The sequence below is a fragment of the Bombus terrestris genome, chromosome 8 (assembly GCF_910591885.1).
Source record: "Bombus terrestris chromosome 8, iyBomTerr1.2, whole genome shotgun sequence".
Classification (NCBI taxonomy): domain Eukaryota; kingdom Metazoa; phylum Arthropoda; class Insecta; order Hymenoptera; family Apidae; genus Bombus; species Bombus terrestris.
This window is the reverse complement of record NC_063276.1, coordinates 7,347,847-7,362,509: the sequence shown is the minus strand read 5'-3', so window position 1 is coordinate 7,362,509 and position 14,663 is coordinate 7,347,847. Positions and strand designations below refer to the sequence as shown.

Here is a 14,663-nt window from a genome sequence, read left to right as displayed (position 1 = left end):
AAATTCCCACCCATATTAGACATAATGCGAGACGGCCCTGCTTATAGTCGAAAGCAATCGAAGGTAGTCGAAGTCGTCCGAGGACAGTGGAAAATAGTGGGATGTTTCCCCTCTTTCGCTTATGACCATCCCTCAACCCCTACCATAGCGCGCATCCCTTCCTTTAGGCTCGATGTATCTCTGTTTCTCTCATACCCGTTGACGGTTCTCTCAGTCGCTTCCTTCTCCCTCTCTGTCTCGCTCTGACTGGCTGTAATCTCCCTCTCTCTTTCCTTCCGTCTTTGTCTGTCTCTGTTTTTCCTTCTTGCTCGTTCAGCTCGTTCTTAACGTCAAACCACTTAGGGCCGCAGACCTCGGCAGTCAGTCGATCTTTCCTAGCAGCAGCATTCCGGCATTTTCCACCTGATCGCGCGCGGGCGGTCCGGTAAACGCCATTTTGTTCGTCACGTCTGATCGTCACGTCTCCTCGTTAGAGAGAGGAACCTCGTGCGTAGAACGTTTGTATGTGCCGCGCACCCTTCCACGCCCCGTGCAACACCTGCGTTATCAAAAACAACAAACGAACGGCGACGCACTTTGTAACACACGCGCGCGGTTGTTGTGTGGTGCGGGTGGTTTACTTTTCCCTATTCCGTGAAACCGACAACCGGGCATTGGGAACGAAAAAAGACGCCGGGTGTTGTTTTTTCGTTGACGAGACCCGCACGGAACGGAGTGCGTGACCCCGCGTGGTGTTTTCTCTCTCTGCTCTCCACGTTATTCTTCCCTCGGTCACCACCACGTTAAGGACCTCGACAACGCAGTTAACCGATACGTGAAAACGTGAGTACGCACTATATACTTTATTAGATTCACGCGCATTTCGACTGTCTTTCCGTCTATCACGCACACGGTCCCAACGTTAGATCTTGTTTTTTCCTGCCTGCATGGCATCGTCTGCCATGTTAGACCGGCGTCTCTTTCTCTTTCTCCCTCTTTCTCGTTGTCCCTCTCTTTTTACTCTCTCTCCCTTCTCGCGCCGTCCCCCTTCCTCGTGCTTCGTGTAAACGCGCTCTCTCCCACCTCCGCTCGTATCTCGACAGGAGCGTCGACATGAATTTTCCGATTGCGAATTTTAATGTTAATATATAATGACGGTCGCAGTCACGATGTTGATGACAGTCATGCTGTTGGTAAGGAACGACGACGACGCCGCCTGTCAACTAACCTCTTGCCTTCATTGACGTGCTGCTCCTGTATTTTCGCTGTTTGTATAATTCGTTGCGTGTTACGTATATGTGCTACGAGCATCCGACGATTGAACAAAGAGTGTTAGAGAGGGAAAATAAACAGGAGCGAGAAAGAGAAGAAATGAGCACGTATTCGTAGGACAACAAAAGTTAATACAAAACATCGTGCCCCCGTAATTCTACGCGAATGTACATGATTTCTTCGACCTTTTTTGTCTGTTTTCGAAATGATACTCTTCGCGGAAGCCGTGTGTACTTTTCAGAACAGACATAACCTTAAACGATCGAAGAATGAATACATACACCTGACCGGTTTATGTGTATACCTTTGAAGGCATAGGCGCGGTTCTTAACACGACGATTCAGCACGTGTGCACGCGCGTTCGATGCTCCAAGATAGTGCATCTAACTGTAACCAATCAAAGCAACTGAAGATTTGTTTATTTCGCGTGCTGGCGCAAAAGCGCGGGAAGCGGGAGGGTTCGAATCGAACCGCGAGACGCAACATTTTTATAATCGACGTATTCACGGCACTCTAAAAATCCTCTAAAAGAAGCATTTTACGCTTCCAAACAGAAATTGCGTCTCTAAATTGCGAAATTTTGAATCAGAATGATTTCAAAATGACTCATCATTACGAATCAGATTATTTTCCATGAATAGTGCCGCGTAGTAACCGAGGACGATAGTTAATTCTATGCTTATCTTCACGCGGAAATTTTTCGCTCTAGGAAAACTTCTAATCAGTTTCGCCGTTTTTGCAAAAACCAAACCGCTGTTGCAACTTTTATAACAGCCCGATATCGCGTTACGCGTACGTTTTTCATTTTTTTTTTCTATTTCTTTTTTCTTTCTCTTTTCTTTTTCTTTTTCTTTTTCTTTCTTTCTTTCCTTTCCGCGTGACGTATATTATGTTCTCGTGAAATCTGATAGAACGTTAAATGTCTTTTTGCGCGGACGATCGGCAACGCTGTACTTATCTTCGAAATACACTTTGTCGCGCACAATCGAAGAGCGAAAAAGAGTTTTATCAGAGGAAAAATTGAATCGCGCGTCCATTCCCTTGGCTTGCTCGTTAAAACAGACGTCTACGTTACGCGTGTCGTTTTTTTGGGAAACAGTAGAAAATTATGAAATCCTATTATGCGAGGCGTATTTTTCATACGTGCTTCCTTTTTTTCTCCGTAGGAATTGCATTATCTCATTCGCGTACCTCGCCTCAGTGGTTCCATTGACGGTGCGTCATAGCGAATTATTAAACTCTTCGAAAAAGAGCAATTACTTGACGTCATTGCAGACACGTGGAGCAGAGCGCGTTAGTCGTAGTAATTTATGTCATCGCCGGCGCGGAAATGGGTTTTTCCAAAAATAAAATACGACCGAACCGATCGTTGTTCGGCGACACATCGGAAAATTACCGATTGACATCATCGAATCTGTGCAATTTTTTTCAAAATACTTCTGAAGTTGACCGTGGGAAATCGACACTTTTCACGTCTTCATGAATTTTTATGAATTTCTTCTTCTCTCTGAAATAATAAAGTAAGCATCGATTGCGGTATTTGCATCGGGAAAAGGAAACGTAGCTAGAAGTGCTTCTGGCGTTTTCACGAATCGATTTCATGATCATTTTTTATCTTTGTAAAAAGTCGCAACTATGCAAATAATAAAGTTGAATATAAATTGCATTCACCAAATGAGAATATAAATATCGTCGTTTGTTCCTCTTGTGTATGTTTCAGACGAAACGAGATATATCATTTTCTGAAATCAAGTGAAATGAACGCGTAATTTTCTTATATTCGAGCTTTACGGGGTCTGTAAGTTTAGTAAACTCTGATTCCATCGTATAGTTAGCTCGTTAGCCGTACTTGTCTGCCATCGAGATTAGAAGAAACCGACGAACAACTTTGAACATTTGTATTTATGTCCTCGATGTTTATTATAAACGCCCTTTCTTTTTTCACCGTCTCAACGTCGACCAAAATTACTCATCTATTTTTCTTGTTTTCAACATGGTTTCACACGACCGTTTCGCATATTTTTCCATCGATTAGTTTGAATATTAAGCGGCTAGCTACGTCAAAAATCAGTGGGAAAAAATTTCCCCGGCGAGTAATAGCGAGGAACGTGTGGAAAGAAAAAAAAATGTGTTACGTTGTCGATAATTGCAACTATGATACAATAACAGTGTAGTAGTAGTAGTAGTAGTAGTGGTAATAATAGTTACTGTGAGGATTCAAAGATCGATCATAAAAAGAAGCACGCAAACACAATTTGATTGATCGATAAGAGTAAAAACGATATGGAGAACTCACGCAGCCATGTGATTTCGTTGCATGCCGATGTATTATGGGCTTTGATTGTCAGACTGGTATAAACCTGCTGTTACGTTTTACGCACTCCTCGACATCAAAAAGATTGCCAGCGATCCGACACGAAAGGATCTCGCGAGAATTTGGCAACCATTATGGTAACGTCGCAAAGAGACAATGAATTGTTTATTCCAAATATAAAATTGTTCCAACCTTTATTGCCAGTGAATAACAAACTATGTATTTATATCGATCGAATATATATATACCAAAGAGTTTATAAAATGTTCAGATATCTGTAGAAATCCTTTACAAATAATATACTCATGTAATATATAATAATAGTAATAATATAATATATTTATATAATAAAATTGAGAAACGATGTTAATAAGTTCTGGTTCAAATGTGTTGTACCTTCTACATACATCTTCAGATTAGTTTTAAATTTGGCATGATTATTAATTAATTTGTTGATATAATCGTGACGGCCGTGTTTCATAACAATGCTAATGAAACTTCAAAATGTTTCATATAGATGAACATTTTCTATGGTAAATGTTCCATTGTAGATAGATGCAGTGTCTCTGTGAACATGGTGGGGATAGGAGTCAATATCGAAGATAAGCGTGCGAACGTCTTGACTCGGCCTCGTTCAATCTTTTTCCGTGCGTTGAAAAATGTGTTTTCTCTCGGTTGCTCGCGGCCAGCTGCACCGATCTTCCCTCTCGCGTGTATATACGCGTATTTCTGTAACGGGCGGGATAGTGACCCGCGTAAACGTTCGAAACACTTGATATCATTTGCGTCGCCTTTCGTCCCATTGTTGAAAACATCGCACCGACAGATAATTAGCTATATCGTTTCTCTGTTATCATTTTTATTTGTCGCGAGTGCATATACTTTGTTTCGCGGTATTGTTCGTGTGTAAATATTAAACGAAATGCGATATACTCGGTGCGCATCAGCGGTCCGTTACGGGCATATGCACGTAGGGAATTTTCGGTTCTTAATTTCCGTCGACGCGTGCGAAACTAACGCTGTAAATATTTGCATCGTTTCTATTTTTTTTTCCCCTCTCGTATGTATCTTAAATTGAATTTTCTAACCTGTTTAAGTTCTAATATTACAGGATAATTTACGGTAAACTGCGTACTTCTCGAACGTCCTCGACACGTTTCGAGTATTGCCATTTTTTCTTCGCTTTTTTTCTTCCGTCTCTAATGTTAACTTGTAAGAGTGATTTATACTTTCGTTGTTACCAGCATCTTTTTCCTGGTAAATACTAATAATCCGTGACGAACGCTGGTCACCAGTTTTGTTTCTAAGGCCGCAAGAAGCTTAGATCTTTTTTTCCACTATAATTTCTATTTACTAGGAATTTTCTGTTTCGTCGAAATGAAACCGGTTAACTATCGTGCGTCACAGAGATGTTTTGAAGTCGGTAAGAAAAATATAAACTTATTCAAAAAGCTTCGTACTTGTTATATCATATCATGTGTAATTCATCAGTTTTTTTTATTAAGAGCGAATTAATTTTGTACGCAGTACAGTGACAGTTAAATTCTTTCTGGTGTTTTTAATTCACCGCGATCGGATTTTTCTGCTTACACTAAACTGTCTCGTTTAGATTTTTTAAAGATAATAATTATTATATAAACAGCTCATTTACACGTGTCGTTTTATTTCTTTAAATATCGCTGCAAGCGACGTCGTTGAGTAATTGAACAGCAATACGTATACTGGAACTTGTTACATTAAGAAATTGGTCGTAGACGATAGGGTACTTAAGCATCACCAGTGAATTGTCGCTTTGAACGAAAGGCCGTAAAACGCGGGAGATGATGAAACCGAGCGAAAAGTAGATCGAATTTCAAAACACAGCTACTGTCGTCGGTTTGGTTTTCTCTCCATCACGGTGCGTCCGGACAAAAACTTCAAATTCCGTAGCGAGGTAACGCCACAGGCGAAATTGTCAGTATGATTAATACCGACGAAGGCAAAACTAACGTTGGCGTGGCCACCTATGGAAAAGTCGATAACTAACAAAAAATAGTGCCACAGAGTGTGGAATCAAGAGAAATTGAGCCGAATCATGAGTCGTTCGTCAATTTATGTACGCGTGAAAGTTAGTATCGCGCGCGCGCGCGCGCGCACGCCGCTAATACTTTTTTCGCCATAGCGAAACCTCTGGAACGGTTTTCAATTTATTTCATGGATTTCTCTCCTACTCGTTTAGAAATATCATCGCACGAATATCAACGTAGATTATTCTTTTTTTCCTTTTTTTTTTTTTTTTTCTTAGGCGATGATTGAACGTATAAGGAAAAAAACTGTTTGCAAAGTAAAATTTCTAAAATTATTGCAATTTAGTTCTTACAAGATGGCAGAGAAAGAAACCTATTTGCACAAAAAGAGAAACGGATGTGAAAACGGCGATAGGTGTTTGAAGTTGGAGAATAATTAGTCCTTTTGACTCTACGATTTCTAGATTTTCCATAAAATTGTCGACGGCTATACGAGAAGCTTTCCCACGTGTTTCATGGAATTCCACTTTCACACGGTATAATTCCTTGAAATGATACTCGTGCGTGTTGAATGAGTAGAATGAGTAGAAGAACCGCGGAGACAATTAAACGTCAATAAGATAGTGGCGCGATGCGCGAGTAGGGAATAAGGTGTCGAACCGTCTACCCGAGAAACGTGGCTAATCTCCGAGAAGGAAGAGAGAACTCTCGGGTTGTTGCATGCTCGAGGATGTCACGATGCGCCACGGAGAAATCTCTTTGATTTTCACACGTTGCGTCCAAAACAGTATTCAAGCGACGTTCGCACGACGCGGCCGCAAACCGAATTGATTTCCCCCCTTCTTTTTTTTTTTTTTCTAGCTGGTCCTGCGTTTTTCAATCTTTTCTCTATTCCGTCCTATTTTCTTTCATTTATATTTTTACTCGTTTGTTTCTTCCGTTCTACGACTTATTTATCTTTGTTCTTTTTTCCTTTGTTTCTTTAATTTGCGAAACCCACCGATAAGAGTGATTCATGGATCGTAAAATACAAATTATCGAGTACAAAAACTTTCCTGCGAACGAAACAATATCGGATGGCACCGTGTACAGTTTTATACGGCAATATACACGGGCCTCCTTAGTTAACCGTGAAGACAGCAGTTTCATTATTTTTTTCTGCCGTCTTCGTTTTTCTTCATTCAGTCCCAAATATTTAGTTATTCCCTCGTGACAGCCTGTACGATATAACTTCGCTCATCAGATAAGAAATACGGGTTATTTCGAGTATTTCAAGGATTCCTGTAGAGTAGGATTTCGCCATAAAATTACTGGCAATAGCGCAAATTATTTTATGTCAGCGCAGTTTTCTAAATGGAAGGAAGGGTAACTTATACCTCTGGAAAGATTCTAAAGCCGAGGTGTCAAAGGAGGCCACTTTAGAACAATAAAGCTCAGGACTAAAGCTAGGGAATAATCATGGCCCTATGACGTGCCATAAAGCGCACCAGAGTCTCGTTGCTTACCTATTTGACACGCACTTCTCGTACTTCTCTGCTGTCTTAAACAAAGAATTCTCTTCGGCGTGTCGGGGGAAAGGGCAGTTTTTGTTAGGAAAGTAAGGGAGATTCGGGGAAAGAGAATGGAAAAAACGGGAAGGAGAAAAGGAAAATGTCGTTAGTTATTCCATAGTATTGTTGCGTTCGTTCGAAACACAGGCTAAAGAATCTTCTACTTAAAAGTTTCGTAATTTCAGCAGAGAGTAAGTTGCCGTGAAAAGGTTTTCGGTGAAATTGAATTAATAGGTCCTCCATGACTGGAGGTCAGAAAATAATTGTAAACGAAAGAGAAACTACGTTCCCTTGTATTTCTAGCGAAACTTTTGCTTCAAGTGCTTCTAATTGTTATTCGAAGAAGGAAAATTCTGAGAAATTCATAGATCGCATCGTGTTATTCTTATATTATATATACGTACGTATCTTTCTTAGATAAAGGAGTAAGAAATCGGAAAACGAGTATGTATATTTCAAACGCGTAGAAAATTCTGGTTTGCTAGTAGAATAGGTTGGAATAGGTTCTCGGAAACAGATACCCGAAGTCAATCTTCTTTTTATCGACCAGTTAGTTCGTGCACGTTGAGGTGCTTATTAACGAGTCGAGGAATCTCGGCTCCTTATATTTTTTCTGGCATAGGGAGAGGAACGGAAGAGTCGGCGATTCGCACAATCCCATACGAAGGAATAAAAAGGAGCGACCCTCGAACACAAAGGTGTTCTCCCTGAAAGTAACCACTCTGGCAGATCGTAAAACCGAAAAAAACCGCGAGTAAAAGTTACTACGTGTCCTTGCAAGTTCCTAAACTTCGCTATCGAACAAAAGTACGAAGCTCTTTTCCTAGAAAAAAAAAGAGGAGGTAAGGGGGAGAATAACGATTCCACTGTCTTCGGTGAAATTAAGGTAATATTTCGAGATTTAAGGTAAAGTTAAAAAAAAAGAAAAAAAAAGGAAGAAGCGTTCGTGGAAAAAAGTGAAGGGATTACAGATCGTAAGAAGTCAGTTTCGATTTGATCGTGACTCTTCTATAGGCCTGGAAATCGACTGGATTCGCTGGCAAGCGTAGCTCGTTAGAACGTTTGACGACATAATTACAAAGGATCGATAATAAGAAACGCGAGCAGCTTCCTGTAGCGTAGTGAGTCGGTCGCTTTTGCACCGAGATGCCACGGCACATTAACCGAGCAGCTTGTGTCGCGTTATTAAACAGAAGCAGAAGATCCTCCTTGAGCATGGAGGATCGGTTTTTCCGCGTAAAGTACCGTTGATAATGGAACAGATCTTGAAGGGGTTATTGTACGGCTGGATGGATATGGCGATGATATCGAAATACACGGTTTGTTCTACCAAGGAAAGAAACTGATGGACATCGTCGCACAACTTCTGCCACGTAAATTCACGATATTCCTTTGAATTTCGATCGTTTTCCGAAACAGTCTTGTACTTTGTTAAAAATGTCCAATTCCAGTTAAATGTCTACCTCCGGATAGTTTCTGACGCGAGAAACGTAAAAGCGTGAAAAATCGAATCAATTTCCGAGAAAGGAAACAAGCTCCAAAAAGCCATGGCTCGTACATATTTCAGCGAGCTGCTCGAGTCGCAGTCAATGGAAACGTCCATCGGCAAACGTTCCGCCTTAATTAAACCGCTCGATGGACGCGGTGTTTCGCAGTATCGTGTCGTTGTAAACGCGTGTATCACGACTTTTATCGCGAGTCGAAATTGAAACGACACCGCGCGCGATTATACGCGGTAAATTGAATCCCGCGATCCCGGGATTTTTCGAAAACAGACGCGCGGAATCGACAGGTGCTCGCATTCGTTCCAAATGAATTTCATGGCGAGCGATAAACACGTCGATCGCCGTGATTTCGCGCTCCATTTTATTTATTTGTTTATTTAAACGAGTGAGAAAAAGCCGCGGGTTACAAAAAAAAAAAAAGAGAACTACGGCATAAAACGCGATTCGATGAAACCATTTTGTGCGTTAACTGGAAAGCGCTGTCTTGAAGAAAAGTTTCTTTTTACTGTTAATTGCCCCTCCCCTTTTTTTTTTTATAAGAATTCCACCGAAGTTTTATTCGAGGGATTTCATCGAAATCTTGATTTCCGCTTTATTGAAAGTTTGATATACAAAGAGAAGAAACGATATTTTTCGAAAACGCCTATTCAGATGTCGCAGATTTTCGTCCTTAAACGACATCGACAGCCGAGTGGAACAATTTTCTCTTTTTTCCTATTCGAGGTAGCCGCGAGCTGGCTCGCTAAAAGCAAAACTTTTCCCATTTAACTGGTACCACCTCTCACCGGCTCGTGAGGGAGACGTAATGCCGTAAGATTTATAGAAAAGCATGCCGAGGCTGATTTTTCGAGATAATAACTTCTCTCTTCCGCGACTGTTTGCCGATCGCTACGCAGACGTTTTTCTTACTTTTGAAGGGGAGGGGCGAGGGGGCGGGAAAGCCGTCGAAAATCGGACTTGCAGAATTTTAACCTTGTTTTATCTTAAAAGGCGAATAGCCTTCCACCGCTTGCCTCTCAGACATCTTTCTTCCCTCGAATCTCGGACACTTCGTTTCGAGCTTCTGCAAAGTTTCCTCTACTTGGTTACTTTTTCTCGAGAGATTCGTCTCGTCTGAAACACGAAACTCAATTCGACATCTATCGGAGCTGGTCGAATGCAAAATCTCGCAGCGTTTCAACCAGCTAGGTAAATTGCAAGTCCAAAAGGAAATCAGGATGCGAGAATTCTCTTTTTCCCTGATTCTTCCTACAGTCACGATCGCAGAACGAAAACACGATAAGTATATATATATATATTTTTCTTGATTTTCTGGTTTTAAGTGTTACTATCCTGTAAAACATAGATAAAATAAGATTTATATCGCGTTTCTCGCCTCCACTCCTCGATTACTGAGAAGAAAGCCGTGCAAGCGTCAAGTATTCCCGCGAAAGTAGCATTTATAATTACACCGATAATTACTGAAATTTCTTTCGAATATCCTGGACAGACCACCGCCGATGAATACCGACAAAAGTCTCGGCGTCGGCTATTAAAACGGCAGCAGGAAGGAACCGTCCACGAAATAACTTTTATTACTGAATCAAGTACGCAGAAACTTGATAATCCTAAGTAAACAGAGGGTTAAGGGTCGCGTTTCATGCACAGAGAAAGACCGAGAAAGAAGGGGAATAAGTATAGGATGGAGGAAGAAAGCGAACGAACGAAGGAAAGAGAGTGAAGTGGTGAGCGTAGAATACATGGGACATGGGCCAGTGTTTGTGCGTGCTTGGGGTAAAAAGCCGCGGAGGGGGTGACTGTCGCGAGAATAGCGAGGTTGCGAGGGAAGACAGGGGGTTGCATAGGCTTCGATGGCTAAGGGACGTATACAAAAGTATGATAAAGGGGTTGGCTGGAGGGGTGGATCGCGGAAGGGGTGTTCTCGGTGACTCGTCGGAGAAAACGGTGGGGATGGCGCGGCGGTGCGATGGGGGGCAGCCCGGTGACGGTGCGCTAGGTGGTGGAAGTGGAGAAAAGGGATTGTTTGAGAGCATCGACGACCAGACGGGGCCACTTGCCTCCGTTCGACACCCTCTTACGCGCCTATCCGCCCCGCCCTGCCCCGCTCCCCACTGACGTCACGGACCAGCACACTTTTAAACGAATAATGCAAATTGATTTTGCGATTGTCGTCGCCGTCTACGCGGCTAGATGCCGAGCACCGATGCCTCTGTCGTGTTGAAAGACAGCCTTTGTTCCAGCCACCTGGAGAAAACTGTCTCTTCTCTCTCTCTCTCTCTCTCTCTCTCTTTTCTCTAAATGCCACTCTATGTCTAAGTACGACTAACGAAACTCGTGTTTTTTTTTTACTTCACCCTCTAATAAACCGATGCGAGAATTTTCAATCGGATCGTAGGGGAAATCCATCGGGAATGGAATTAGTAATTACGTACTTGGAAATTATATGTGCTTTGGTGCGTATTCTCCTCGAATTTTGCATATTGATGCGTAGCTCTTTGCTTTACGATTTTGTTTGAAAAATTATTTAAACCAGTCTTGACTAATCACTGTCACAGTAAGATATGGACAAATTATATAGAATTTTTGGATGATAATTCCCAGTCTGAGGAAGTGCAATTATAATATGTTGAATTGACATCGCAATTTACGTAGCTTGATTATGTGCAAAGGGGGAATAGAAAATCCAGTAATAGTAGGTTTCCTTAGTAAAGGTCAAAATGTCATGGCACTTCCGAGTACTACGCTTACAAATACATATGTACGTCAGTAACTTTTCACGACTACATCATTTTATACTTTTTCTTTTTTTTTTTTTTTTTATTTACTTCTCGACAACTTCATTGTTGAAGTCGCCATGTGTAGATTGTTCCATTTGCAATTCTAGTGTTTCTTGCTCGTAACAAATACAATCGACTTTTACGTTTATTCGTGCATTGTTTGCGATATATGTATGGTAGACTGTAGAGCCCTGGAGAATCAGCGTGACAATATTTGCGGACAGACAGGACGGACAACCTCTGTAGAATCACGCAATTAATTTAGCGGTCTCCAAGACAAATTTCTACCGATTTACTATTTCTTCTTGTTTAATCGGGATTAGATTAGTCACGAAACAAGAGAAACGCATTATAAGATTAGCAAACTTGGATGATATAATGTTTTCCACGTTTTGATCGATGTGTATCTGGAATTTCCTGCATTTCTAGGAATATTTTCATGCATATGATGACACTCGCGACCTTCGATCGACCCTAGCGCATTCACAGACTGGATTTGCACGCCCGCCTCGGAACGACAAAGAGGGTACAATCGAAAAGGCTTGCCGAGACGCCATTATCTGCTCGTGTCGCGTCAAAATTAAAATTTATATGGTGTACGGCGAAATGGTGCGATGCATCATTTCGAGCTCGTGTAACGATGGACAAAAGAACCAAGCGAACATGACAAAAATTCTTTATTAGGTCTGGAGGCATTGGTAATGAGAATTTGAAAGCATCGCGTGAGATCATTCTGCTCCCTTTAATCAAGGTATTCTATTCTAGTATTTTTGCATTTTTCAGGATACGCTCAGGCTGCTACGTACTTGAAATATTAATGAACGAAACTTAAAGTTTTCTTTAGTTTAGAAATGGCGGATGGAAATTGCGACGATTATAATTTGTTCAAAGCTTTCGCACGTCATGCTTGAATAAAAATTCGTATACGGTAGCCAGTACACACGCATGAAGCATTCGTTCAAAAATCAATTTAGCAGAAGCTGGGTGGCACTTAGCTGTGCATTTCGATCTCCAGTTAAAAACATTTTCATCCGGTGTAAATAAATTTCAGTAAGTTACGCGTACCTGAGCTGAAAACCAGATAGATCGACCACGAGTCGAGAGTCATAAAGAACGGAAAAAGACTTGACAAAATGACGCTGGGACGAGTGTCATCGAGTACCGCATACGATGATCGCTATAAACGAGACTAAATTGTACACTCGTTTCGAGCACGGTTTTTGCGAGCTTCGATTTGATTAATTATTTAAAAATCGTCGAGATACTAGGACCGTTTTAAAATCAACTTTTCCACCACCAAACGTCGACGATGCAGGAACCGACGAATGATATACAAATCGCGTCGCTGTTAACGCGTTCCGACAAACGTTCGTTATCGTATTCCCGATTCGATGTCTCCAGAAACAATGTCGGATCGATGATACGACACGTTGATTACATTAGGTTGTCGTATATGAAATACCGCTTCTCTGAAGTTTCATTTTGATAGGCCTAACGTCACTCGCTAAACTTTATCGAGGAGTTTTTTCACGACGTCTTACGTTTTATCTTCCTAATATCAGATCTTTATAGTCGTATGAAAGTACTACTAAACGATACGAAATTTGATACTTTGATACTTGCACTTAATTAATTAGTTTGTGAACGCTATAAGAAATACAATGACGTGGCAATACTTTTTGTATCCACCGTAGAAATGGCGCAACTATCATAAGATTCGAGTCGAAACGTTATACGAAACGTTGTGCGTTCTCGTGTTCGGTGAAAAGGTATCTTATAATCATTACACCGTGTGTCTCCCGTGTCTGTCCGCCGTTAAAAGCCCTCCGTTTCGCAATTCCGCGAACGCCCGTCGCTCACTTTCCTCGATCCCTTCGGAATTTCAAGTATGCAATAATTTAATCCTTGGCCGTTCCTTTATTTCCGGCGCGGCAGAGTAGAAAGGTTAAATAGATTAATTGCTTAGGTCGGGATCGATCGAATATGACAGAGGGGTGGTTCTCTTTTCTCTACCGCCACCACCGCCGCCCCCTCTTTATTCTTTTTTTCCTGCGCCTGGAAATTGCTATCGCTTTGAGAATTAAACCTGGACTCGGTTCACTCGCTGCGAACGAACAAAAGGTAGTAGGGGGGGGGTGGAAAGGCGGAAAGACGAGGGAAGAAGACTGGTGAGGGGGAGGGGCTGGGAGAAGGCGGTAGGACGCCAAAGGGGGCAAGTGGGGGAAAGCCATAACGATGATGCTCGTTATTCGAAAAAGAAAGAAGAAAATATATCGCTGCCGAGGACTGTGATGAACGAGAAAGCAGAAGGCTGCCTGATATCGTTTTTTCGCTTTAATAAATCCCTCCTCCCCCTCCCTGTGCGCTTTTTACTTCTACGATTTCATTCCCATGGCTTTCGAACGGGTCGACTACGGGGTTACTACACCGAAACCGCCGCAAAGAGTCATATCCATCGAGTCGCATTGCAGAGTCGTCGTAAGAAAGGAGCTGCCTCCCTAATCAAAATTCCTTTCCGTAACGCGATAAGATACGTCGCGCCGCGCCGTTTGGTAAACGCGTCCTGTCCTCAGAAATGGAACGCCACCGGTTCCCCGCTTCGTCGTCTCGCTTTATCGGAAGTTTCGAAAAGAGTTTCCTACTGGTAGCTCCATTTTTTTTGTTTGCAGAAGCTTTGTGTAACCGTATGTTCGAAGCTTTTGTAGCTCATGCAGTAATTCTTTTTTTTGCTTCCACGTGTATACACGAGATAATCTACTAATGATTGTGATAATGGTGCAGAAGCGTCACTAACGGATTTGTTCTCGGTGAAAGGACAAGCTAAATAAAGCGAAAGAAGGGGAAACAGTCTGCTTGCTTAATTGAACGGAATGGTCTTAACGTAACTCCCCTTGTTCGAGCGAAAATTGCGAAGGACGGTATTATGGTCTCCCAAATTTCACGTTGATAACAAAACGACCTTTAAATCGATCAAATAACGTCGATGGTTGCTTGGGCTATACAGGTAGTTTCGTTTCCCTTCTACGACGCCTGTAGGGTTTCTCTGGCACACGAAAGGGCCGGGAGCGGGACAACGCTTCACCACGACGAAATACAATCCCAAAGAGAGAAGAGCTTCTTTCCTGTACTTCCACCCGGAAGTCACACGCGCACCGCACCGGCAACAAGATACCACCGATCCATAGCGTGTTGAACTTATACTCGCTTTTTACTTGTCTCTGGTAGAATCGAAACGAACTTTATACTCCCTCGTAGCACAT

The 14,663-nt window shown here is 42.0% G+C and overlaps 1 protein-coding gene across 4 annotated transcripts in view; it reads left to right on the top strand.

Moving 5' to 3' along the window:
* The first annotated feature begins 692 nt into the window (after positions 1-692).
* The window catches only part of LOC100642212, a 76,523-nt gene continuing 62,552 nt past the window's right edge, over positions 693-14,663 (top strand). For 2 of the 4 annotated variants that reach the window (XM_003397311.4, XM_012311246.2), the window contains exon 1: positions 693-822. The gene's annotated coding sequence lies outside the window, so the exon portion shown is untranslated. The remainder of the gene's footprint in view (positions 823-14,663) is intronic. The other 2 variants (XM_012311251.2, XM_012311247.2) reach the window with 1 other exon arrangement.